The sequence below is a fragment of the Oryctolagus cuniculus genome, chromosome 4, assembly GCF_051225735.1.
Source record: "Oryctolagus cuniculus isolate XC-2025 breed Fujian yellow rabbit chromosome 4, ASM5122573v1, whole genome shotgun sequence".
Lineage (NCBI taxonomy): Eukaryota > Metazoa > Chordata > Mammalia > Lagomorpha > Leporidae > Oryctolagus > Oryctolagus cuniculus.
Genome location: NC_142870.1, coordinates 159,350,718 through 159,377,841, shown reverse-complemented (window position 1 = coordinate 159,377,841; position 27,124 = coordinate 159,350,718). Strand labels below are relative to the sequence as shown.

At 41.5% G+C, this 27,124-nt stretch overlaps 1 protein-coding gene and 1 long non-coding RNA gene across 10 annotated transcripts in view; one reads left to right on the top strand and one right to left on the bottom strand.

Moving 5' to 3' along the window:
• The window catches only part of UBE2E2 (ubiquitin conjugating enzyme E2 E2), a 388,722-nt gene that overhangs the window by 68,499 nt on the left and 293,099 nt on the right, over positions 1–27,124 (bottom strand). The window lies entirely within an intron of this gene.
• Positions 20,620–26,435, top strand: LOC149127192 (uncharacterized). The gene is made up of 3 exons (XR_016233327.1): positions 20,620–20,969; positions 22,332–22,374; positions 24,039–26,435. It is a non-coding gene; the product is annotated as an uncharacterized LOC149127192 (long non-coding RNA).

Sequence of the window (27,124 nt, the reverse complement as noted above, 5' to 3'; positions counted from 1 at the left end):
CTGATAATGACAAAATGGATAATGCTGGCAGTGTCAGTCTTTACAGATGCTTATCAGTCCAAGCAGACTGAATTACACAGGCACGCTGACTGTCCCTACATGTACTGCAACTACTGCCTTTGGAAGGTGGAAAAATTTGTAATTCCAATGTTTCAAAAAATGTCACACACTCATCTCTCATGTTTAAGCATGAACTCTTTGGGGCCCTCCATCACCCTACTACTGCTGCCAGCACACCTGCCACAGGAAACCCCCTCACCTCGCTGGGATCACATCTGAGTGTTTTCTTTCCCTTGATGGCCACCAGTGTCCAGCACAGAGAAAGAGCCCAGGCTGCGGAACACCTGCGAACACACTTCAGGCTAGTGCTCCTTACCTGCCTCCTCGGGGCTCATCATTTTGTAGTGCTCATGAGTTATTTTACAACCACAACTTAAGAGTTAAAGCCGGAAAACTGTGGAGAAGATCTTAAGGAAGCATAAAACAATTTTTATTAACATCTTTAACATCTAGAAAGCCTCATGCCACCTTATTAAAGCTTTCTAGATTATTATTTCAGCAGAGATTTCACATTCTGTAAACACTCAATATTCGTCAGGCACTCTGACGTAAATATTTTTATCGTTGCCATTTCTAATTTAAGTGCTAAAACAACCTAAAAAATATGCAGCCTGGTCCTATCAGTAAATGCATTCCACAATCAAGGCAAAACTCACCAGTAAAGGCTCTCCAAAAACCCCAGCAGTGAAGCAGCCAGCATTCTCCCACAGACCCTATCCCCAAGGCCCGGGAAGATGAGGGAGAACACACGCACTGAGGAGGAGCACCTGCCGCCCTCAGACCATGACTCAGAATGCTGACAGAGTGGCTACTGACAGCAAGAGGTTTCGGAGTAGCGAGAGACCCCTCCTCCCACTGCCCCCTACAGAAGAATGCCCCGATATCCCCACCCCATTTTCCAGAGAGCCCGTCCTGTCAGCTTGTGCATTCCCTTCACTCTACATTCCTGGCAAAGAAGCAAACGCGAAGAAACAGCCCTAAAAGCAAATGCCAGCTCCACTGCAGGGGTTAACAGCCATTTAGTTCTGTGTATCAAACAGCTAACACCTATGTTTGCATTTATAGGTATATTTGAAGCACCGCACACCAACGGATTTTTACAACAGCCATCATTCCTCAAGGAGAAGTAAAGGTTTACTGAGAACATTGTTTTCAATGGCAAGGAAGAGTGCACCTTGTAGAATATTTTCCACATATTAGGAAATTCTAAAAACATGATTTGGATATAGTGATACAGAAAACTTGTTCATCTAGAATGTTAATTCCCAGGTGACCCTGGATGAGAAAGGTCTTAATTTATGTATGATACACAGAAACTCATCGCATGCTCTCCCTTATATGTGGGAGCTAAAATTAAAAAAAAAAAAAAAAAAAAACAGAGAAAAAGAAATATCTGTGTGTATCAGTATTGCTGCAAATATAGTTTTGTGAAACTATGTTTTATACCTTAGTCAAACCAAAGGTTAAGAATAATATACTACTATAGGTTTAATGATCTGTGATTACTTTGAAATTCACTGTATGTAGGTGAAATGATCATTTTTTCCATTCAATTACTGTTTACAGCCATTGTCTATATTCCCACTAGGGTCTTCTTGCTTTTCACTTGTTAAACTTGTCATCTGGTGAAGTATTAAGCCTCTTTACTGGAATATAAATTTTTTTTTTTTGCACCAACAGAAACTTCTCTTTTAATTCCATTTTCCACAGACACTTTGAAGAACCCTCATAAAAATCATCAAAACTACAGAAATACTAAGAATGATAGATCCAAAAAAGTTAAAAGTCATAGTTAAGAAAGTCGAAATATAAATTTATAAAATGGAGGGGATGTGTAGATTCTCTTCTTAAGGAGGAAGGAGCACATTTACACAAAGGGTGAACAAACAAAACAGACTTGTCTTTCGATCTACATTACAGTGTGTCCAAACGGCTTGCACTGGTCAAGAAATAGACTAATCCATTCACAGGCTAATTGGATTCTTAGGTGCACATGACTATCCAAGTAGCCTGAGGTAGAACTTGGCAGTAATTGCTTTTTTTTTTTTTAACTTTTATTTAATGAATATAAATTTCCAAAGTACGGCTTATGGATTACAATGGTTTTACTGGAATATAAATTTAAAATGTTATCTCAAAAACTAAAAGAAAGGGAGAAAGAAGAAGAGTGGGAGGGAGGGAGGAAGGGAATATCTTGTTCTTAGAATTCTATCTACAGGGGCTGTGCTGTGGTGTAGTGGGTAAGGCTGCCACCTGCAGTGCCTGAATCCCATAAGGATGCCAGTTCGAGTCCCAGCTGTTCCATTTCCAATCCAGCTCTCTGCTGTGGCCTGGGAAAGAAGTGGAAGATGGCTCAAGTCCTTGAGCCCCTGCACCTTCGTGGGAGACCTGGAAGAAGCTCCTGGCTCCTGGCTTCAGCTAGGCATAGCTCCGGCTGTTGCTGCAAATTGGGGAGTGAACCAGTGGATGGAAGACCTCTCTCTCTCTCTTTGCCTCTTCTTCTCTCTTTGTAACTCTGCCTTTCAAATAAATAAATAAATCTTAAAAGAAAAAAAAAAAGAAACACTAGTGTTACAGGCAGCAGTTTAAACCACTGTAGCACCATGTCAGCCCTGATTGTGGTGATTTCTTTTAGCACCAATAGGAAACAAAAAATCCTGTGTGCTTATATTATAAAATATATATTATACATCTACATAAATAGACATATAAAGTATATATTATATATCTATATGATTAGATATATATTACATAGATATATAAAAATATAGCTACAAAGGCATATAAAATATATACAGATATATAATACATATTATATAAATATACAAAATAGATGTTATATAATACACATAATATTTTGTGGATATTTATTTATGTAGGTATATATTTTCTATATTTATATATGTGAATACGTATATATTTCCCAGATGCTTTATTACTTTATCTTGAAATGTACCATAAAATGAACTTGTGTTATTTCTGTGCTTCACAAAATCACCTCTCCTTAAAAAAAGTTTCAGAAAGATAACAATTCTTTATGTGGATTAGAGCTTTCGAATGCTACTTAATGGCTGATTAAGTATGCTACTCTGAACCTCTATTTTCCAACAAAATGGGACTTACAGTAGATTGCTTATACAGTTTATTCTAGTCCCAAGACATTACAGTTGTACTATGGGAAGGATACATGGGTTAGGGAGTTAGCTAATCAAAGGTGCAACTTTGCTTTTGGATGACTTACTTAGCATCCCTAAGATCCAGTCTCCTCATCTGTGAAACAGAGAAAATTACAGCTACACCCGCAGTGGTTGTGAAGACTGAGGTACACAAGAGGCCAGAATCCACCGGTGTTAGTCTCCTTTCCCCCCCTGACACCCACCAGTTACTAGTCATGAGGGGAGAATGCATGTGTTCCTGTAATAATTCCCCATCACCAGGCTTATACATGTTTTACTTGTGCCACTCTCTTATTCGAGGGTGTAGACAGCAATCCACAGAGTGACAAAAAAGGGGTTTTGTAAAGGAAAAGAGATAAAGTATTTCTGACACATAATTTAAAAATGTCTTGAAGTAAAACACTTCCAAGCTGACAACTAATTATGATAATGACCTTAGAAGGGACCATTTAAATTAATGTTCTGAGGGGGTGTTAGATGTCACGTCACTGGGAGTGCCCACCACCCCTATGTGAGTCCCGGTTCAGTCCCAGCTCTGCTCACAGTTCCAGCTTCCTGCCAATGCGCACCCTGGGGGGCAGTGGTGATACCTCAGGGAACTGGGGTCCCTGCCACCCACATGGGAAACAAGGCTGAGTTCTCAGCTCCGGGCTTTGGCCCAGTTCTTGCGTGCCTGTTGTAGGCATTTGGGAAGTGATCCAGCAAATAGATATGTCTCTTTTACCTTTTTGAATAAACAAATACATAAATAAAATTAAAAATGAAATAATTTTCAATATACTGTGGTCCATGTGTAGCCTTCAATTTTCAAAAACATTTTGGTCCGGAGATAAATAAGTGATTCTGTGATTTTACTGAGGAATTTCTTTAAGATTGTGGAAACGGCATTAAAAGAGAGGCTTATTTTAGTGCAAAAAATTTCTGAAATCTATGTATATTTGATTCTTCATAGGCCTTCTGGATAACCCTAGTTTGAGACCAGATTGCACCATGTATGCTAAAATATAAGGTAGTAAAACTCATTCCTCAGGAAGAGAAGAGCTGATTGACATTTAAATCCTCATAAAAAAAACCCTCACATTATAGCTTATGTGTCATTTATTTTTTTAATCTGAGGGACTGTAAGGTGCAGAGGTGTGGGGAGGGCAGGCTGGGAAAGACAGAGAACTCTGCTCTGCTGGTTTACTCTCCACATACCTGTAATGGCTGGGGCTGCAGCTGGGAATACAGTGCAGGTCTCCCGCACAGGTGGCAAGAACCCATCACTTCAGCCGTCACTGCTGCCTCCCACTCCCAGGGTCTGCACTGGTAGAAGCCAGAGCCAGGAATCAAACCCAGGCAGTCTGATGTGCGGTATCGGGGTCTTTGCCAGTAGGTTAAACATGTGCTCCTAATTACTTCATTTCGAATAAGATACTATTTTGTAAAGACACAGTCATTTAAAACTAGCTCAATCAATTCCTGTTTGGCACGAAATAGAGGTTTCCTTCCTTAACTGATTAACAAAAAATGAAGTGATTCAGAAATTTACAATGATTAAAGTGTTTTTAAAGAGCTTTGTATATAAGTTTTCTACAAATGGGTTTTTGTGGCTTGGGACAAATTTTTCAGTAGCATAATCATGTGTGGATTAAACAAACTGCTGAAATCCCAAAGAACAGAGTTGGAAATGAAGATGACCTGGCATATACACTTCAGAGGTACACAGACTCACATCAACATCCCCAGTTTTAACTGAGTACATACGCAATACACGTGTGTCAGAATCAGAACACAGCTTTCTTTGTTTCATCCTCCCACCAGAGGCATGTCTCCCAAAAATCAGATACTAAGAAGAGTTGCTCTTGAACTTTGACCTTAAAACCATGTGGGACCATGTTGACCCAACACTTACTCATTAATTAGTGCTTTACAGAGCAGACAATTTAACAGATGTCCAGTGAACCCTCATCTCTTAGAAAAGATGATTCATTCCTGCTTTACAACTGCCTAAGTGCCTCATACAGAACAGCAATTAATTAGGAAGAACAGCTGAGATAGCTAATGGAATCCACGTAAAGTGCGCAACAAATGGCGGATCATATGACACTCACTGTTAAATTAAAGACTGACACAAACACAAACAGAAGGACAATGTTCTCTTTTTTATGATTTTTATAGGTCTCCCACTACCCAAGGCAATTCTCTAAGATGAAGCATATTTATAGATTTGCCAAATGTAAAATGGAATAAATACACAGGGTTCCTTCATCTTTCAGGAAAGAGGTAATAAACTGCAGACGTATGAAACGGCAGTTATTTATCTTAACAGAGGAATAACCCAATATACGTGCAACACAATACAAAGGATTTGTCATAACTCACTAGCTAGAAGTGACAATTTGTTTTTCCACATAGCCCACAACAATGCAGATGTAAAATATTTAAGCACAGTCTAAAATAAAACAGTGACTAATTCTGTTAATGATAGAGTAAATTTACAGCAATTACAGAGTTGGCTGACTGCCTACTCTCTTGGTGAATGCTATATAACACACACAAGAGACATCCTTGGGAAAGCATAGCGTTCACAGTAACACAAAAGTTCCCAAACTTGCAGCATAGTAGTAAAGGTGAATTTCTTCCCTATGCTTAAAATACAAAATTTAAAAATACTTCATGTCTATCATAGGAAGCTGACACAAAAATAAAAATGAAAAATGACTGACAGTTCTATGTTTGCATGCCAGATTATCCTTCATTGCATAATTTCATTTCCATAGTCACTCTCTGAGGAAAGTGCTGTTATTTCCATTTTACAGATAACTGATACACAGGTTCAGAGGAATTCAAATGCTCCAAGCTGAATCACTTCCAGTACTAAGTAGTTACAGGGAGGAATGAAAATATGAAATAAAAGAAAAACCACATCCCCCAAGTTCTTTGAAAATGACAAAAAAAAGCCAAAGAACAACAACAAAAAAACAGAATTCTAAATCTCAACAGTTTGACTTTAGACAGCAAAGCTAATGAAACAGGGATTCAACAGCCTTCTCAGATTGGTTTTTTTTTTTTAAAGCATTTCTGATCTTAATAGTTTTTTTTTTTTTTTTTTTTTTTTTTAAACAGGCAGAGTTAGACAGTGAGGGAGAGATACAGAGAGACAAGTCTTCCTTCGGTTGGTTCACCCCGCAAGGGCCGCTACGGCTGGCGCACTGCGCCAATCCAAAGCCAGGAGCCAGGTGCTTCTCCTGGTCTCCCATGCAGGTGCAGGGCCCAAGCACTTGGGCCATCCTCCACTGCCCTCCTGGGCCACAACAGAGAGCTGGCCTGGAAGAGGAGCAACCGGGACAGAATCCGGCACCTCAACCAGGACTAGAACCCAGGGTGCTAGTGCCACAGGCGGAGGATTAACCTGGTGAGCTGCGGTGCCGGCCCCAGATCGGGTTCTGATAAAATGAGAATGCATGTCAAGTGCTTAGCAATACAGAATGCTCAATGATACTCACCGTGACAGTTACTGTTCTTATAATACTAAACTACCCATCATCTCTGAGATCAGTGCAGGCCAGAAAAACCAAGTCAGTCAAAAAAGGGTAAACAAATGTTTTAAAAACATGAAAATTACTTAACATTTGTGTAATCTTTGGGTAAATATCAGCATTTAGGATATTCTAATGAATGTTCTTGAAACATATATGGAGAATAAATGTAACTAGCAGGCCTGACAGTCATGGTATTTCACACTAACACAGACAGCTAAACAGGCAGCTTACCTGAACAGGGAAACAAAGTACTTTTGTTGTTTTTTACGAGAGGAGAGGTCCTTTTTTTTTTTTTTTTAAGATTTATTTATTTATTTATTTATTTGAGAGAGAGAGAGAGAGAAAGTGAACTAGCTTCCAACTACTGGTTCATTCTACAAATGGCTACAATGACCAGGGCTGGGCCAGGCCGAAGCCAGGAGCCAGGAGCTTCTTCCATGTGTCCCTCGTGGGTGCAGGAGCCCAAGCGCTATGGCCACTTTCTGCTGCTTTTCCAAGCACATTAGCAGGGAGCTGGATTGGAAAGGGAGCAGCCAGTACTTGGACCAGCACCCAGATGGATGCCAGTGATGCAAGTGCCAGCTTTAAATGCTATGCCACAGCACCAGCCACAAAAAAAAAAAAAAAAGACTTCTAAATTTTACTATATTTGTATATTTGAATGTTTCTTTTTGTTTTATAATAGGCATGACTGCCTATTATACTCATACTGTTTGATGATCTGAATTAGACTGGAAAATATAAGGAGTTGATACCACATCAGTCTTCTCTATAAATGGATACAGTTGTAAAAATAGCCACTTAGTAAAACAGAAGATAAGCATATTTACTTCTCCAAGTCAGTTACTTCAGTTTGAGATTCTGCTGAGTATGGATGCATCAGACACCCCTATGAAAGCCTGACATGAAAATACTGGTTGCTCAGAAATAGTTACAAAGTAAGACTCAAGTCTGATTGGAAGAGTGAAGCCAGGCTTGTTGAATGATAGACCGACTTACCCTGTATTGGGTGAGTGCTATGAAGAAAGGGGTGTTTTAGGAATTTGAAACAGGTTGTGATGTAATGTTCCCTTTTATCCTCTTGTGGAATGAATTCTGTGTGGCAGAGAACACTAACTTATTCTTTTTTTTTTTTTTTTTTGACAGGCAGAGCGGACAGTGAGAGACAGAGAGAAAGGTCTTCCTTTTCCGTTGGTTCACCCCCAATGGCCGCAGTGGCCAGTGCGCTGCAGCCGGCGCAACACGCTGATCCAAAGCCAGGAGCCAGGTGCTTCTCCTGGTCTCCCATGCGGGTGCAGGACCCAAGCACTTGGGCCATCCTCCACTGCCTTCTTGGGCCACAGTGGAGAGCTGGACTGGAAGAGGGGCAACTGGGACAGAATCTGGCGCCCCGACCGGGACTAGAACCTGGGGTGCCGGCGCCGCAGGCAGAGGATTAGCCTATTGAGCTGTGGCGCCGGCATGAACTTATTCTTAAATTCACAAAATGACTTTTATAACACTGTGAAGGCTTTTAAAAAAATATTATTATAATAGCTGACCAGGCCAAGGGAGAAATGAATACTGGTGGAACTGAAAAAAAACGAGGAGGAAATGGAAAAAACATAGGAATCCACAATCTGAAGCTGGTATGGAGGCAGCAGGGATCAAGCAATGTAGGCCAAAGAGCCACCAAAATAGATGGAAAATCCGATTCGGATCACGGCCATCACCACCCCTGGAACCCTGCTGACAAAATCAGAAAGAGGGCAAGACCTAAGTAGGCGTCCCAGCATCTTCATAAAGATGGACACGTTTTCCTTCTTGACCAAGAAAGAGGCAAACTGGCTCTCAACCTCATACCAAGAACTCAAGAAGTATTCAAGAGGTACTCGCTAGTTTTACAGGAGGAAAGTTTAGTTTTCGAGGGGTAGCTTACATCTTATCTTTATTTAGTGGTAACTACATCCGAGTTTGTTTCCCATTTTAGTTTCTGTGGCTAATTTTCTTGTATCTCAGGCAGTCTCCTCCCCCTCCTCTGTCCTTCTCTACTTGTCCACAATACAACTTAGACCACAGCTGTGGTTTCTGACATGATTCTCTACTCTCTGTTTCCACCTCCTGGGTCTTCCTGCTTCATTCACACCCCAGGGGCTCTGAAGCCTGCAATTCTGTGTTTATATTTCCCGCCTAGGATCTCTGTAAAACTACTGCCCTAAAAAAAAGGTTAATTTTCCCTCAGGCAATGTGGGAATGTATCTGATAGAAACATAAAAAAAAAGGGGGGGGGGGAGGCAAACAGCAATAATTCAACATTGTGTTGGGAAAGAAATCTGTTCCCATTCGCTAATGTTCTATTCTGGCTGCCTAAATCTATCCTTGAAAGAAATCTGAAGTAGTATCTTAAATAAACACTCTAGGCTGGCCTTTTTTCTTCCTCTATGATTTACAACATTCATCTTTGTAGTATAGAAAATTGGCTGCTGCAGTATACCAATAAATATTACCTTTTAAAAACAAACAATTGTACCATATGTGGATTTTTTTTTTTAGAAATAGTGCTAACTTTATCTTATAAAGCTGGTAAGCTTTATGTGTACCTAACACGTAATTTTCAAAATAAATTTTTGTAGACAGGCTAGCAATGCTGTGTATTTTCATAGGGAACAAATTTATGTAAGAATTTTAAGGACAGGGGTTGTATGTGATACTGAGTTTTGTCCTCTCCAGGGACAGCAGGATGTCAACACATATTTGTGTAATAAACAAATTAACTGGAGAGTTACAGAAGATTCACATTTGGAAACAGGCCGTACATGCTGTAATTTAAAATGACAACTGAGAGAACCTCCGCTGCTCCAACAGTTAAGTGTCACAGTACGTGGTGGGGGAGGGGCAGCTGCCAGGTGGCTAGAGTTTATAAAGGGAAACATGTTTTGTTACTCAAATTTTGTTTTAGGGTAATTTCAACAACTTGTGATTAATAGTTACTAGCAATTATAAAATTTTAAATATTAATTATGAAGTTGGATTAGAATATTTAATAAACTCCTCAAATTAGAAACTAGAAATATGACACAAACACTACATTGTATCCAAATACAAAAAATTTAAAAATCTGAGATCTATGCATAAATGGCTAACAAAGTATACTCCCTATCTTCAATCTACCTGCCACTGAGAAAAATTCATGCCCTTTTGTTCATAGTAGAATAATTTATTTTTCTACAAAAGCCTGTGTCAGTGATTCTTTAAAAAATTTATTGTTTAATTCAGATCATTTATTGATACATAGACTAAAGGGCAAGAAACAAGCTCTCTTGTTTGTACTAAAAAGCAGTATTTGACCGCTGTAAGGTGGTGATGTTCACCATCAAACCGGCGCTGTGGCTCAATAGGCTAATCCTCCGCCTGCAGTGCTGGTACCCTGGGTTCTAGTCCCGGTTGGGGTGCTGAATTCTGTCCCAGTTGCCCCTCTTCCAGGCCAGGTCTCTGCTGTGGCCCGGGAGTGCAGTGGAGGATGGCCCAAGTGCTTGGGCCCTGCACCCACATGGGAGACCAGGAGGAAGCACCTGGCTCCTGGCTTCAGATTGGCGCAGCACGCTGGCTGCAGCAGCCACTGTGGGGTGAACCAATGGAAAAGGAAGACCTTTCTTTCCGTCTCTCTCTCTCTCACTGTCCACTCTGCCTGTCAAAACAAAACAAAACAAAACAACAAAAAACAACTGGTTAAGTCTGAAGGTTTCAAAGACATATACATTTGAGGGGTCCCATGACTATATGGATGGCTTTATTTTCTTAGATGTGGTAAAACTCAAATTGTAAGACTCATTTCTCAGGTATGTACTTAAAACCTGCATTGTTACCTTACAGAAACATGATGTACATTTTTGCTTAGAAGTAACTGTATCTTTTAATAATTGTAAACCTCAGTCCATGAAAGAGGTTAATAATGGAGGAGACTAGACTAAATCTATCATTTAATCCAAATCTCTAATTATAATTACATTTTCACTAATTTTTAAAAGAGTCACATCTTCTAAATGATATTACAAGTGCAGGAATAAATCTCAGACATGGCTGACTGCTGTGCCGTTCAATCACTTACTCTGTATAAAGCCTAATGGGGAGATAAGCTACTTTTGGCTACAGATACTGCGGTGTGAGGTTCTCTTGCCATATAGTGTTCAAGCTTTCCTTCTTCTCTGGAAGTGAGGAGTAAAAACACATCTGCTCTTCACCAATTTGTCTGGCAGAATTGGTCCTTCGTGCAATTTTTCTGAAGTATTCTCACAAACTCAAGCTTATATACTTCTTTAAGACAGTTTTGAGTGTTATTAAAAGCAAACAATGCCATTTCCTTGATACACGCACGTGCACACACACACAGCTTCACACAATTTCTTGAAAGGCAAGCTGTTCTTAATCTTAAGACTTCAAAATATAATGTACAATGCAGTTGACATTCAGGATAATTATCTCTGAGCTCCACGTGCGCTTCAGCTTTCAAACCATGTGGATGAATTTTAGCATCTTTTAAAGAGTAGAATGATTTAAAGAAGTCTACTCCTAAGAAACATTAATCTGAGCACTTCTCTTAAAATGTATTCTTACTCATTTTGACTTGCATGTTTTGTTTTCTTGTGTTGCAATTTCAAACGTCTCTCTCTCATGTTTTACAGTCAGTATTTCGTGTGGTGATGCATCTGCACTAGCCTAACTCTCAGGAAGAGTTGGTGTCTATGTCTGACGAACAGGGAAAGTGTGCAGTTTCCATCCTTCAAAATACGTCATTCTGCACCTTGATAATCTGTATTCTCTTTCCTCCCTACTGACATTCTATTACTCAACCCGAACCAGTGCAACAATATTTTCTTAAGAAAGACTTCCCCTGCCACTCGCAGCTTGTCCAACAGTAGGGTCCAGAATGTTGGGTATGAATGTGTGTGCGCCCACTCCTGAGGAGGAAACACTTTTTCCTACATTTTGAAGAACTGTAATTTACTTTTCTTTACATCATCTCTTAACTTGTTATTTAATAAAAATTCAAAGCTACAATGAATATACTTAGCAATTATTAACTTTGCTAAATCTGCTTAATTTCCTATACACATACGATATACACACTTTCATTTTTCCCCTCGAAACTGTTCGCGAGTATTTTGCAGACAACATGAAGGTTAGATCTCTTTGGTATAAGTGGGCTCAGCATTCATCCTGACAAGTTCAGAGATGCTGGGAGGGATGATTCATTAGGACTTCGGCTAGCGGGTCTTCCAAAGGAAAGCCCGAAGTTGAAGAGCAGATTCTGGCCCCAACACTAGGCTCAAGTCAAGCTCCTTATCTATTTATTGCTTAATCCTTAATAAATCTTATTTGCATTCTTATATTTTTAGCACATTCTCAAAGGTACGAAAACTCTATTTTGTTCTGAATTTGTATTCTCTTGATTCTTTGGTTCCAAGAGACATGTCCTTCTGACCTGACCTCCTAAGCAATTTCCCTCAGGCTGTTTCAGGTCCACGCAGCTCTTCAATCACCTCTTTGCGCCTGCTTAGGTCTTCTCTGCTACGCCTAGGTCTAGGTCTCCTTTACTACTGCCTAGGTCTCCTTTACTACGCCCGTCTCGTGTAGTCAGATACACTGCCCATTTGCTAGCTTTACATGATGAGATCTCTTTTCAAACCTTCCAATGACCTCTAAAAATACTGCTCTACCATGTGATCTCTCTGGATTTGAGTGCCATATATGTACTACGTCACCATGACTAGGGCACGGCTGGCAGCACAAGACTGTTTTTTTCTAAGAACATCAAAGTTCTGTGATTTAGCACCTTGATAGTCCAGTGTTTCTTCTGTCCATGAAAACACTATGCACTCTTCATGGATAGGTCTTTTATGAAGTTTTACCCCTGTCACTTCCAGGGCATTAGTATTCAATTCTTGCATGAACTTCTATTACATTCAAACTTATACTTGTGGGGCTGGCGCTATGGCATAGTGAGTAAGGCTGACGCCTGCAGTGCCAGCACCCCTTATGAGCACCAGTTTGAGACCCGGCCGCTCCACTTCCAATCCAGCTCTCTGCTATGGCCTGGGAAAGCAGTAGAAGATAGCACAAGTCTCTGAGACCCTACACCCGCGTGGGAGACCCAAAAGAAGCTCCTGGCTCCTGGTTTCAGATCAGTGCAGCTCCAGCTATTGCAGCCATTTGGGGAGTGAACCAGTGGGTGGAAGACCTTTCTCTATCCCTCTGCCTCTCTGTAACTCTTCCTTTCAAATCAATCAATCAATCAATCAATCTTTGGGGGGAAAAAAAAGACCCTTCACTAAAAAAACTCTTATATTTGCGTATGTATGTACATTTCATTCTTCCTAACTAGTAGCCCAAAGGCTATCTGAGGGTGGAACACATAGGAGAACACTTTCCTTTTTTTTTTGACAGGCAGAGTAGACAGTGAGAGAGTAAGGGAGAAAGGTCTTCCTTTACCGTTGGTTCACCCTCCAATGGCCACTGCGGCTGGCGCACTGTGACTGGTGCACCACGCTGATCCGAAGCCAGGAGCCAGGTGCTTCTCCTGGTCTCCAATGCGGGTGCAGGGCCCAAGCACTTGAGCCATCCTCCACTGCCTTCCCGGGCCACAGCAGAGAGCTGGACTGGAAGAGGGGCAACCAGGACAGAATCCGGCACCCCGACGGAGGCAGAGGATTAGCCTAGTGAGCTGCAGCGCCGGCTAGGAGAACTCTTTTCAATACCCATGCACAAACACACACATTTTCCAGGGGCTGGGAACATATTTATTAAGTGAATAAATAGGGGCCAGCTGTGGCGCAGGTTAAACTGCCATCTGCAGTGCTGGCATCCCTTATGCGCGCCGGTTTGAGACCTGGCTTCTCCACTTCTCATCCAGTTTCTGGCTCACGTGCCTGGGAAAGTAGCAGAAGATGGTCCAAGTGCTTGGGCCCCTGCACGCACATCGCAGACCTGGAAAAAGTGCCTGGCTCCTGGCTTTGGATCAATTCAGTTCTGGCCGTTGCAGCCATTTGAGGGAGTGAACCAGCAGATGGGAGATCTTTCTGTCTCTGCCTCTATCTTTCTCTGTAACTGCCTTTCAAATACAAAAATAATCTCTTAAGAAAGTGAATAAATCATATTTCTTCCAGATGACATGAGCAGACAGTGGTTTTGGATATTGGATATCAAAGGCCTCCCATTGCCCCTACCGTATACTCAAAATACTCAGGAAGATCAAACTCATCTCATCCGCCAGCATTTACAGAAGCAAATACCGTCCCTGAAGACGAGACTCCTTTTCTTAGAAGGTGGCTCAGCGGGCAAAGGGCGCAAATTGTATTCTTTCTTTTCTCTTATCTCAAAGTGCTCAATTAACCTACTGGCAAATGAAGAAGACATTTACTGAACTCCACAGGACCGATTAGGTCCTAAAGAAGTATAAACACTAAGGAACATTTTGCTACCAATTGTAAAAATAATAGTCTTCAGCTGGAGCATTAAAGCTATGGGAACAACGGAGCATAGATACAGATTTCCATTTATCCAACAAGTACCCGCTGACCATGCAGTATGCTGAATGCACTGTGCTGAACTGAGAAGCGTGGGGGTGGTGGGCGGAATGCAGTGGCTAAGATGAATGAATTGGGTCCTGGTCCTTAGATGCCTGACTGCATCTAGGAAGAGCAGAGAACCACCAACACTCAGCCTAACGCATCCCATGAGAGACACAGGGCTGGCCTGCGCTCTGGAAAAAATGACAGCAGGCTGAGAAACACCCCAGGATGTATCAGAGAAGTAGGTAAAATCTAAATCTTGAAGGACTAGGCTAAAGAGGATTTGCTGATTGACTTACATCTCTCTCATCTCCCCTGAATTGCACACCAATAGGAAGATGGAGAACCAAAGTGTCCACATAAAAAGTTCTCACTGTTTTAATGTCACACTGACTGCCAGTTACTGGCTTCATACAATCTAAGCTCCACTGCAATGCTTATGCACATAAGCTTAGATCATCAGCAAAAACACATGATGATAATAATGCATTCTGCAAGAAACCTGGGTATTAACAAGAAAGCTGGTGCTGTGCTGTAGTGGGCTAAGCCCCCGCCTGTGGCGCCGGCATCCCATATGGGCAACGGTTCGAGTCCTGGCTGCTTCTCTTTCAACCCAGCTCTCTGCTATGGCCTGGGAAAGTAGTAGAAGATGGCCCAAGTCCTTGGGTCCCTGCACCCACATGGGAGACCCGGAGGAAGTCCTAGCTCTGGATCGGCTCAGCTCCAGCCATTGTGGTCATTTGAGGAGTGAACCAGTTGATGGAACACCTTTCTGTCTGTCTTTCTCTATAAGTCTACCTCTCAAATAAATAAATAAAAAATCTTAAAAAAAAAATGATCCCAATAGCTTCCTTTATGTTTTCTTTGGTCTTTCCTCCCCACCACAATGCCTCAAGGCATTGCTTCAAGGGCGACTGTTCCGGCTTGCAAATACATTCAACTGTCTACTGTCTTAAGCATAAACTAAATTCCAAGAACCCTGCCAGGGTTCTGGTCTACTATGGACTGGACTGCCCTGAAATGATCACACACTTTGCAGTCTTCTCTTCATACGAACTGTCCTTTTGGCCAGATTCCAGAAGGTTCTGCTCCCACCCTCTAGAGCTTAGCTCTTCATCACTTCTCGGAAGACCTTGACTCCTTCAAGCTGATTTGGGAGCTCGGTCCCCAATTTTGTCACTGCGCTGTCATCCTTATGACAGGCACTGGCGTATCTGTCTGTCCACTGATCTACAAGTTACATGAGGGCCAGCGTTGGGTCTCTTTCATCCAGGGTGAGCATTATTTGCTACCTTAACTTTTAACTGTATTTAAATCCTGCCATTAAAATCATTTCCTGGGTTTTGACAGAACCAGAAATGAGCTTCATGGTCAAAAGTGTTAAAAAAATGAGGTCTTTCCCAGCTGGAATGTGGCAAATTAAAGCAGAGAATCGCTGCTTGGGGTGGGTGTCAGTGAGATGCTAACAGACGGCAAAGGAAGGCCAAAGTCTTTCAACTCTATTCAATTTAATTATATTAAAGTCTAGCCCCTTTGTTGACAAGGACAAAGCTATAATTTTAAACAAAGTTCTAGAAAGAATTATTAGGCAGATGACTTGTTAGTATTTCAAAAGTGATGTGGTGATGAACAGGATTAAGTATGGCTATACTGAAAACAAGTTGCACCACAGGTAACTCCATTTTCTTTTCACTACAGACATTAAAATTACAGATTGGGCAGGCATTGTGGCACAGTGGGTTAAGCCACAGCTTACAACACCTGCATTCCGTACTGAGAGTGCTGGTTGACTCGACTCATAGCTACTTCTCGCTTCCAATCCAGCTTCCTGCTAATGTGCCTGGGAAGCAGGGCATGATGGCCCAAGTGGCTGGGTTCCTGCCACCTGCATGGGAAACTTGGGAGTTCCTGTCTCCTGGCTTTAGTCTGGCCTGTCCCTAGCTGTTGTAGACATTTGGGAGTAAGCCAGCAGATGGAAAATCTCTCTCTCCATCTGTTTTTCCTTCTCCCTGTCACTCTTTCAAATAATAAATAAATCTTAAAAAAAAAAACTACAGATTAGAGGAATAAAGCAGACAGTCATCTGAACACAGTGTGTGATGATGCCTTCTAGAACAGCCTTTCAGAAAACCTAAGTGACACAGATTAAGGGTCTCCCGCAGAGTCTTCATGAATGCTGCCGCTGGGTCAACCGGTTAAGATCTCTGAGGTGATCACACCATTCTTTGTTTATACACACTAACGGCTTCTTCCTGTTCTGGTTAGGGAAATACACACACAAAGTCTCCCAGGTCGCCTTCCTTTATCACTGTCAATGGCACTGGCCTAGTGCCAAAATAAATGTACCAGCTTAGCAGTCATAACTTCAAGCCTTATGTATGTGGCTAAGTATCATTTATAGCCAAAGAGAATGTAAACAGTAGGTCCAAAAGCAAATTAGACTGTTGCAAACCTCACTTTGCAGGCAAGAGAGAGAAAATGTTTGGCTGAATGACAATCCAGTTTGGTAGATGTGGAATAGCAATAAACAATAAGCAAATTTTAGCAGATTTGGCAGAATGACCAAATGTCTTATGTCTACTTTCTGTTGCTATAACAAAAGACCTGAGATTGGGCAATTCATGAAGGACAGAAGTTATCTTGCTCTGATTCTGGAGTCTGACAGGTTCAGATAGATAGCCCAAGCTCAGATCCTTCCCTCTCTATTTATAAAACAAGTCCCTTTGGGTTTGGCCCCCATCCTTATGGCCTCTTTTAGCCTTACTTGCATCCCAAAGGTCCCATTTCCAAATATTTCCCCAGTTTATTTGAAAAGCAGAGACACATACACAAAGAGAAACACAGAGATATCTCCCATCCAAGTAGTTCAATTCCCAAATGCCCACCACAACCAGGGTAGGGTCCCACTGAAGCTGGGACTTGGGAACTCAATCCAGGTGCTCCACATGGAGGGGGAGGGGAAGGAGCCAACTACTTGAGATATCACCCGCTGCCTCCCAGGGTGCACATTAGCAGCAAGATAGAATCACAAGTGAAGCTGGGTCTGGAATCTAGAAACTGATAGAAGATGTGGCTGTTCCACATATCTTAACTGGTGTGCCAAATGCCCACCTCAAATTTTTATCCATTTAATACCTCATATCAGGGATTCAATTTCAACATGAGTTTTGGGAGAGATATTTAAATCATAGGCATTAGGTTGGCACAAAGCAGCTTTCTAGTAGAATGATTTGTGATTAGCATTCTTTCAACATTTTAACAATGATTTAATTGAAGACATAAAACACATGCTTTTCAAGGCTGTGGACAACATAAAGCTGGGGATACAATTAATGCAATGCTCAAAAGTAAAGACTCAAAAGATTCAAAGACATCAACCTATGGGATAAAAATGTAACACAAATTTAACAGGAAAAAAGACATCTAGGTTCAAAGCAGTAATTTTCACAAGATAAAGATGACTTGGCCTAACTGTAGGGATACAGGACTTTTAAAATAGAAATTACTGAAAAACTGAAACATAAAGTACACAAATTAGCATACAGGTTAATGAATTTTTACAATTCACACCTGAGTAACCACCACCTAGAACAAGACATAGAACACGACCAGCACCCCAAAATCTTACTGACACCTCTTTCCAATGTAACTCCCATTCTGACTTCTACTTCTACACATTAGTTTTCTCCATTTCTGAACTGACAAATGAAATACATTTCTATACACATTATTACTCTTTTCTGGCTTCTTTCTTTCCATGCTGTATTTGTGAGTTCATATGTATTGTACATTGTACTGCACTTTCTATTTCATGGTTAGGTAATATTCCATTGCATGAATACATCAAAATTTATTTTTCCAATCTACAAGCCATAAATTTTTGCCCTAGGAATTTTCAGTTTAAATAAAGCTAAGAAGTGACACTTCTGCAATGTAACAAGGTGGCCCCAAAAGACAAAGTTTACATACTTTCTCTGCCTATCTCTGGTTTTGAAAACAAGCACACATATTGTTTAGCTTTCATGATGTCACTTCAAATTTTGAAGCTGTAAAAATGGCAGAGAAAAACATATTATATTACTTAAATGAGATATCCATTGGAAAAGGTACTTGATTCTTATACTGTTTTTAAAGACGCAAATTATTTGTTTATAATTTATATCAACAGATAGCACACATAAAATACAGTCTAGGTACTTTATAAAAGAAGAATATAATATTTTAACAAGATGGAAACAAAAACCCATTTTTTCTTTTAACATGGATTTGTTGTTGAGCCAGCCAAATGATTTCATGGCAACACCTGTAGTCCTTATTTTTAAGCATTTTAAGATAAACTGCACTACTTTTCATTGTTTTAAAATAAAACCTATTACCCTGAATGGGTCTACTGGATGTCTTTATGGAAGTACCTTCATGGGAAAGAAGCCTTGCTTTCCAGACATCTCAACATCGGTGGGAACCTGAGAGCGCGCACACTCGCATGCACACATACACAGACTTCACGGGGAGCATTTCAGGACTACAAACCAACAGAACGGAACCATTTCAGAAATGTTCAGGATATGTCAGGCAACATAAATATTCATTTGCTTCTCCAATCCTACTATCTGCCAGGCACCACAAGACAGACACAGTCTTTGTTCTTTTGGAACTTAGAGTCCAGTGTGGGTAGAAATAAAACAAAACCAGCCAACAAATAAATAACAATGTGATTGTGGAAGATTCTCATGAAAGAAATAACCAAGTGGATGTGATACTGTTATTTCACGAGTGTAAGCCCATACGTCATGAACTGCAGCTCCGCGGAGACAACTATGAAGATGATGCCTGAAAAGTGAGGTGTTGGCCACATGAAAAACTGCCTCAAGCATTTCCTAGGCAAATGAATTGGCAAACCCTAAAGTCAAAAAGAACGAAGCGGCCTAGAAAGGCTGCAGTGTGGTGAGGCAGGTACGGATCAGGTAGGGTCTTGCAGGCCACAATAAAAAGCTTGGATTTTTTTTTTTAAGGTTTATTTATTTGAAGGGCAGAGTGACAGAGAGGGAGAGACAGGGGCGGGGAGGTACCTGCCATCCACTGGATGACTCCCCAGATGACAACGAGTTGGGGTTGGGCCAGGAACTCCAGCCTGGTCTCCCATAGAGGTGGTAGAGCCCTAAGCACTCAGGCCATCATCTATTGCTCTCCCAGGTGCATTAGCAGGGAGGTGGATCAGAAATGGAGCAACCGGATATCAAACTAGCACTCTGATATGGGATGTTGATGCTGCAAGAGTTAGCTTAACCTGCTGTGTCACAACACCAGCTCCCTGAATTTTATTCTAAGTGTAATGAGAAGCCACTGAAAACTTTAAGCAAAGCAGTGACACTTAAAGATGAAAGGGATTTTAGGGGTTGTTAAGTCCCAAAGAATGTAGTGCCATCAAAGTTGCAAATTCGGAGTGTAAAGAGAGACCTAGAACACAAATTTCTATCATGTTTCTTTGCAACAAGAGAAATGGAATTATAATTAAAACATTTTTTTCTTCTCTATTACATTGATAAAGGTCAAATATTGGTGAGCATGGAGATGCAGCTACCTTGGGAATATAATGTGGTAGAATTTATTTTTTTAAATTTATTTTTTATTTATTTCAAAGAGTTAGAGAAAGACGTCTTCCACCCACTGGTTTAATCCACAAATGGCTGTAATGGCCAGGGCTGAGTAAGGCTGAAATCAGGAGCTTCACCTGGATCTTCCATGTGGCTGCAGGGGCCCAGGCACTTGGGCCATCTTCCACTGCTATCCCAGGTGCATTAGCAGGGAGCTGGATTAGAAGTGGAGCACCTGAGACTCGAATATGGGATGCTGGTGCTGTAGGCTTAACCTTCTACACCACAATGCCGGCCCTGGTACAACTTCTCTGGAGAGCAATATAGGCAATATCTATTAAAAATGATCAGCTTTATATTCTTTGTCCTAGCAATTGCTATTCTAGGAATTATCCTATTGATAAATATACATGAGTCCACAAAGACAGTATAGTACTCAGATATTATTTATGTTTAAGATATTATTTATGAAATTATAGAGAAATCAGTAAAACATCATTCATGATGGCAAAATGTTGGAAGTAACTTTTATGTCTATCACACGGAAACAGACATATTATGGTACATTCCTTAAACAAAATATATAATCACAACAAAGATCTACAAATAAGGGTGTTCCAACAAGTTTGTGGAAAAAAAGAATTAAAAGATAAAGTAAATTTTTCATGAACTTTTGAAGGAAATTTTTTTTTTTTTTTTTTTTTGACAGGCAGAGTGGACAGTGAGAGAGAGAGACAGAGAGAAAGGTCTTCCTTTTTTGCCGTTGGTTCACCCTCCAATGGCCGCCGCTGCAGCCGGCGCACCGCGCTGATCCGATGGCAGTAGCCAGGAGCCAGGTGCTTTTCCTGGTCTCCCATGGGGTGCAGGGCCCAAGCACCTGGGCCATCCTCCACTGCACTCCCTGGCCACAGCAGAGGGCTGGCCTGGAAGAGGGGCAACCGGGACAGAATCCGGTGCCCCGACCGGGACTAGAACCCGGTGTGCCGGCGCCGCAAGGTGGAGGATTAGCCTATTGAGCCACGGCGCCGGCTCTGAAGGAAATTTTTATATGGGATAATCTTTAAGAGAGTAAGTACAAAAAGCAAAGGCAGAAAATAAGATGTTGGGGGAGGGTAATGGGGATGTTGGGCAATGGGAAAGGAAGACTATATCTTTTTATAATGGTTGAATTTTTATTCATATATAAATTACCTATTTTGAAATTGTTTTAAAAAATTGAATAGTCTGGTTTGAAAATTTAATTTTATAAGTAGTAATGTTTTAAAGAAAGAAAAGGGGGACTGGCATGGTGGGGTAGCAGGTTAAGCTGCCGCGTGCAACACTGACATCCCATACGGATGCCGGTTCTAGTCCCAGCTATTTCGCTTCCAGTCCGGCTCCCTGCTACTATGTCTGGGAAAGCAGTGGACGATGACCCAAGTGCTTGGGCCTCTGCACCCACGCGGGAAGACCTGGAAGAAAATGCTGGCTCCTGGCTCTGGTCTGGCTCAGCCGTGGCCGTTGTGGCCATTTGAGGTGAACCAGGGGATGGAAGATCTCCCCCCACCCCCCGCCCCGTTAACTCTGACTTTCAAATAAAAAAAAAAGGAGGAAGATAAGAAACAAGATAAAAATGAAAATAACTAGAAATAAACACACTGCTTTATGTATTATTTTCCTGCTGCAAAAAGTATTATTTTATATTATCTGTGGGGACAGAATTTAAAATAAGTTAGCAGTCAAGCACAGAGGACACAAACACACAGGGTAGCACATAGTTACAGACAGATTTATAATTTGGTAAACATCAAGACAAAAAATCTTAATCAGCCTTACTTCTCTATAATAATAATGAAAGGAACCAAAGGGACGTTGCTTCCTTCACACCAGAAAAGGATGCAGAGTGATCGAACGTGTGGCTGCTGGCAACAGAGTGATTCCTGCGTGTTTAGCAAGATTATTCTCAGCAGGTCAGGTGTGAGAAGTAAGGGCTGCTGGACTGGGAACTCAGGTGGCCAGGAGTTCTAATCCCAGCCCTGTGTGGCACCTCTCACCTATGGGATCCTAACAACCTCACCTAGTCTCTTTAAGATCTAGTTTACTGTGATGTCAGAAGTCGATACTGAGACCAAAGGCTAAAGGGGAGCTTGAAAAATGTCACAGGGGGGTTGGCGCTGTGGTGTAGCGGGTAAAGCCACAGCCTGGAGCGCCAGCATCTCATACAGACGCTCGTTCAAGTCCCGGCTGCTCCACTTCCGATCCAGCTCTCTGCTATGGGCTGGGAAAGCAGTGGAAGATGGCCCAAGTCCTTGGATCCTTGCCCCAGCGTGGGAGACCCAGAAGAAGTTCCTGGCTTCAGACTGGCCTAGCTTTGGCCACTGTGGCCATTTGGGGAATGTTCTCTCTCTGTAACTTCCTTTCAAATAAATAAATTATTTTTTTTTTTAAAAGGTCACTGAGTCCCTTCCCCTGCAGAAATCCACTTCCACCACAGGTAATTATTGCGACTTACTTTAGGCCTGAATTTATCTGACTGTTTTGGTTCAGGTGTTCATGCTTTCATGATTTATTAAACAACAAATGGGTCATTTTTTTTTCTTAGTAAAAACATGGTATTTTGTGAGGTACCATTGTGTAAGCTTTCCAACATGAACACTCTACAAGAACACAATGAAAAAGAAAATGTTACCTCTGTTAGTCTTTTTAATTATCAATTTTTTAATTTGGGAAACTGATTATGGAAATTTATAGCTTCAATAATTCCATTTGGGTTGAAAATTGTACACTGGCATGCATGAGTTATTCCATGGTTATAACCCCTGAATCTGTATCTGCCAAACTACCAAATTTCAGTTCCTACCTCACACCACTCACTCAAACTGCAGATCTGCAAAGCTGCCAGGGGAACATTTCTCGCCCAGAGTCCTCTCCATGCCTTGTAGGCAACATGTCTCCACCTGGCCATCCAGACTGTCAACCAGGCAGAGTTAGACAGTGAGAGAGAGAGACAGACAGACAGACAGACAGAGAGAAAGGTCTTCCTTCTGTTGGTTCACCCCCAAAATGGCCACTACGGCCGGTGTGCTGCGCTGATCCAAAGCCAGGAGCCAGGTGCTTCCTCCTGGTCTCCCATGTGGGTGCAGGGCCCAAGCACTTGGGCCATCCTCCACTGCACTCCCGGGCCACAGCAGAGAGCTGGACTGGAAGAGGAGCAACCGGGACAGAATCCGGCGCCCCAACTGGGACTAGAACCTGGGGTGCTGGTGCCACAGGTGGAGGATTAGCCTAGTGAGCCATGGTGCTGGCCCTCCTGGAGGTCTTAATCAGGCACCAGCAGACATGGATCCTGTCGCTGCTTCCCTAGCCACAAGCAGACATGGACCTGTTGTCAAACAGTGGTTGTCAACCAGGGCTTATCTCCCTCCTCCAGGGACGTGTGGCAATACCTACAGACATGTTTTGTTTGTCACAATGCGGGTGAGGACAGAATGCTATTGACATCTAGTAGGGAGAAGCCAGGGATGCTACTATGCAACCAACAAGGCAAAACACAGCCCCCTAGGACAATGATGATCTTGCCTGAAGTGCCCAGCATGTGGAAAGTGAGAAACTCCTGATCTACCACAACTTGAATGTGAACTCTAAGAAGGGGCATCCTCTTGTTCACCTCCGTATGTTTAATATCTGGACATACATATTTACTGAACAAAGGAGTGTGAAAGAATTCATGTGTTAGCTCCCTTGTTTTAATGCTCACAGGTTAGCTTTAGTGCCTTTCTGGCCTGGACTATTGTATTAGCCCCTAATTGTTCTCCCTTGTCTCTGTGCTCCTCAGAGCTGTATCTCATTCACTTTTATAAATCAAAGGCCTGGAAAGGCTCAATAATCTCTACTCTATAAATAAAACTTAAAATAAACATTTTAAAAGGCAACCACTTACAAGAATTTTTGGCAGGGCTCTGCTGCCATAACTGCCAACATACTGATACCATAAGAAAAATGTACCAAGTAGCTTAGCAAATTGCCATTTTCTTACATAAGGAATATTTCTCCGTCCTATTTATCAAGTGGGAGGTACAATATTTGTTTTTAAACAAACCCTGGTTTCATTTTATTTAGTGTTTTCTCTCTGCCTTTGTGTTTCTTTATTTTCTACAGGACAAGCCTTACACAATGCCTGGAAAAGGCCAGCTGGTCACGTCTTTGCCCCAATTCAGTGACAAGTCACGACTGCAAACTGACTCTGACCTTGGCCAGCTAGGAACTGAGAACATTCCTTTCTCCCTGCTTCATTTTCCTTGGACCTGCTTAAGCAAGTCTCTAAGAGGCTGCAACAATCTCGAGAGAGACCACACTTCAACTCTAAGGAGAAAAAAAATCAAGGAAATCTGATCACTTGCCCAAAAGGATTGATACTTGGTGGGAAGTCTTTAAAAACAAACCCAGACCTGCCTACCCTGATCAAGTTTGAACAAAATAACTTTTCAAATAGCTATCTAAGCAAGTAACACATTAATTGAAAGTAACATAAATAGAGAACAATGACATTTCTTTCATGTAGAATACAACTTTCTGTCCTATTCAAGCAGGCAATAAAACATTTGCTTTTCAATTTACAACCAACAAAGTGTACCCTTTTGTGTCTTTTTTTTCTTTTTTGTCTTATGTCTTGATCTTTTCTTACCTAAAGGGTTATAAAAATGCAAAATTTGAAGTTTGTTCCTACTTCAGTCTTGCAGAAGGTTTTCTTCTTTGTATACTACTTTATTGTCTTTGAACTTTCTGGGCTTCATGGTGTTTCTCTGAGAGTTGCCCATTTTCTGTTTCCTGGGACTACTGACTAGACTGCACACAAACTCTTTGATGTCCGGCTTTCTAAAGATTTCAGCTTGGAAAGTTACCCCATCCTTTTCACTTGGAAAATCTCAGTAAGGAAAAGTTGTCACTTGTTACCTGTGAAACTTTCCTTGAAAAAGTCATGTCTCAGTAGGTTGCCATCTTTTTCTGGGCCTAAACGTAAACAAACCCCTCATTTTCCAAACATTTAAATGTCTCACTTCAGTCTCCTTTGTTCACAGAACTTCCTTGTAGAGAATATGCTTTGTGAAACAGGTTAGGCTGACAGTGATATCAAGCACCACCTCTCATGTGGAATGAGGTCCCACTGCACAGAGAGAGGAACTCAGAGCCTGGAGTACTGGTCTGAAACCCCACCTCAATGGCAGGCACTGATGGGGGTGTGTGAGTAGATATCAGGAAGCCGATTACATACCACCTCCTCCAGTGCTCTGTGGCTGGGTTGATTCGGTCTGTAGTGCTTACTCTGGCTTGGGAAATAAGTATCTCAGAGGAGACTGTGATAAACTAAAGTCCCTTCTTCAAAATTAGTGAGCTGCACTAGACTAAAGAAAGTTAGGGAGACAGGAATTCTCCCCAAGTATGACTAAACGGAACTTTCTGCCAGCCAAATGACTAATTAGTTTACAGGCATATATATTTTGCTTTATAATGAAGTTGTATTCTTTGCCCTAAGCACACAAAACCCAACCTCACTAATTTTTAGAAACTCCTAAACTTGGAGTGGTGGTTGGCCACAAGACACAATGTGTACTATTACAAAAGCTAAAAGACAATGACATTGTTTTCATTTGTTTTTAATCATCATACTCATTTTGAAATTTCATACAAGTTAAAGGAACATGGATTAAAATAAAAACCTATTGATTCATGTGATATAAGCAATACCATAGCTCAGTCATTTCTCATACTGAGAAAACAAGGCCGTTTTGACATGAGAAAGTGTGAAAATAATCTATCACAAAAATGACTTGTCTTTTATCCTAGGTGGGCAAAATCCAGAAATCAGTGTTTACTACTCGACATGGATTCAGCAACTCAGTCTGAGGTAGAACACACTGGAGAAAAGCCCGCAGTGCCTTTGGACAGAATGGAAGAACAGGCACTCAGAATCTCCTCTAACATTCTTTACTCCTTGTATCATTTCTTTTTTCTCCACTCAAAAACTCTGGGTTGGAGAACAGTCTAAAAACAAGCGTTTCTTCTTCCAGGTATATAAGCAATTTAAATCCTCTCCATAACTGAGGAATTGGGGCTTGGCCTCCAGTTCTGCTATCAGTTTCCAGTGTGGCCCATGTGTCACTTCACCTCCATGGGCCTCAGCTTTCTGGGCCACACAGAGTGGGGTACCAACATTTTCTTTACAGCACTTGTATGGATTAAATTAATTCAACAAATTTTTGTTGAATGCCTACTGAGTTGCCAGGCACTGGGAATATAGGAATAGCATGAGAACAGATGAAGTCCCCTATGCTCATGGAGATCAGATGCTAACTGGGGAAAGGGAAACATAGCAAATAAACAAAGGGAGATGGAATGCTAGGAAAGAGGAGTTCCACAGTAAGCAGTAAGTATGGTGGTGGCGGTAGTGGCAAGCTTATCAGAAACACTGATCCGTCATACGTGAGTATCTCTGAAAAGCATGTTTGAGCAGAGACCTGAAGGGACACACGGAGTGAGCTTTGTGAATTTCTGGGGAAACACAAACGCAAGTGCAAAGGCTTGTGGACGGAGCACGCTTAGAGTAAACAAATAAAGAGTGATGAGGGTTGGTGACTCTCACAGTATGTGGTGAACAGAGGGATTCTGTAAGGAACTGGGAATCATTGAAGAGTTTTAAGCAAAGATTTGGCATCATCTAACTCATATTATAAAAGTATCATTCAGCATAAGGGTCAACAATGCAGAAGCAGGGAGAGAAGATGGAAGCTTCCACAACAACTAGGGTAGGGAAACAGCTGATGGTGGCTTTGGCCAATGTTACTAGGCAGGGATGATGAGAAATGATCAGATTCTGGATTTATTTTGCAGACTAAGCCAATAGGGACTGGGTCTGGCTAGGCTGTGTGTAAGATTTTTAGCCTTAACAGCTAGAAAAATGGAGGTGCTATTCATTAAGACAGGGAAGACTGGAGGAGCTGGTCTGGCTGGAGTGAGGTGGGGGAGTATGTAATCAATAGTCATGTGTTAGACTTCAGTTTGAACAGACTATTGGATGTTCAACTGGGGATGTCAACAGGCAATTCCTTGTATGGAAGATCTGACCCATGGCCAACCTTCAGATGAATGTATGAACTCAGGGTAAGAACCAGTTAATTTGTGTGTTACTCTATGACAAGTGCGCGTTCTTTAACCAAGCCCAGAGTAAATGAGTAGGCTGTTGGATT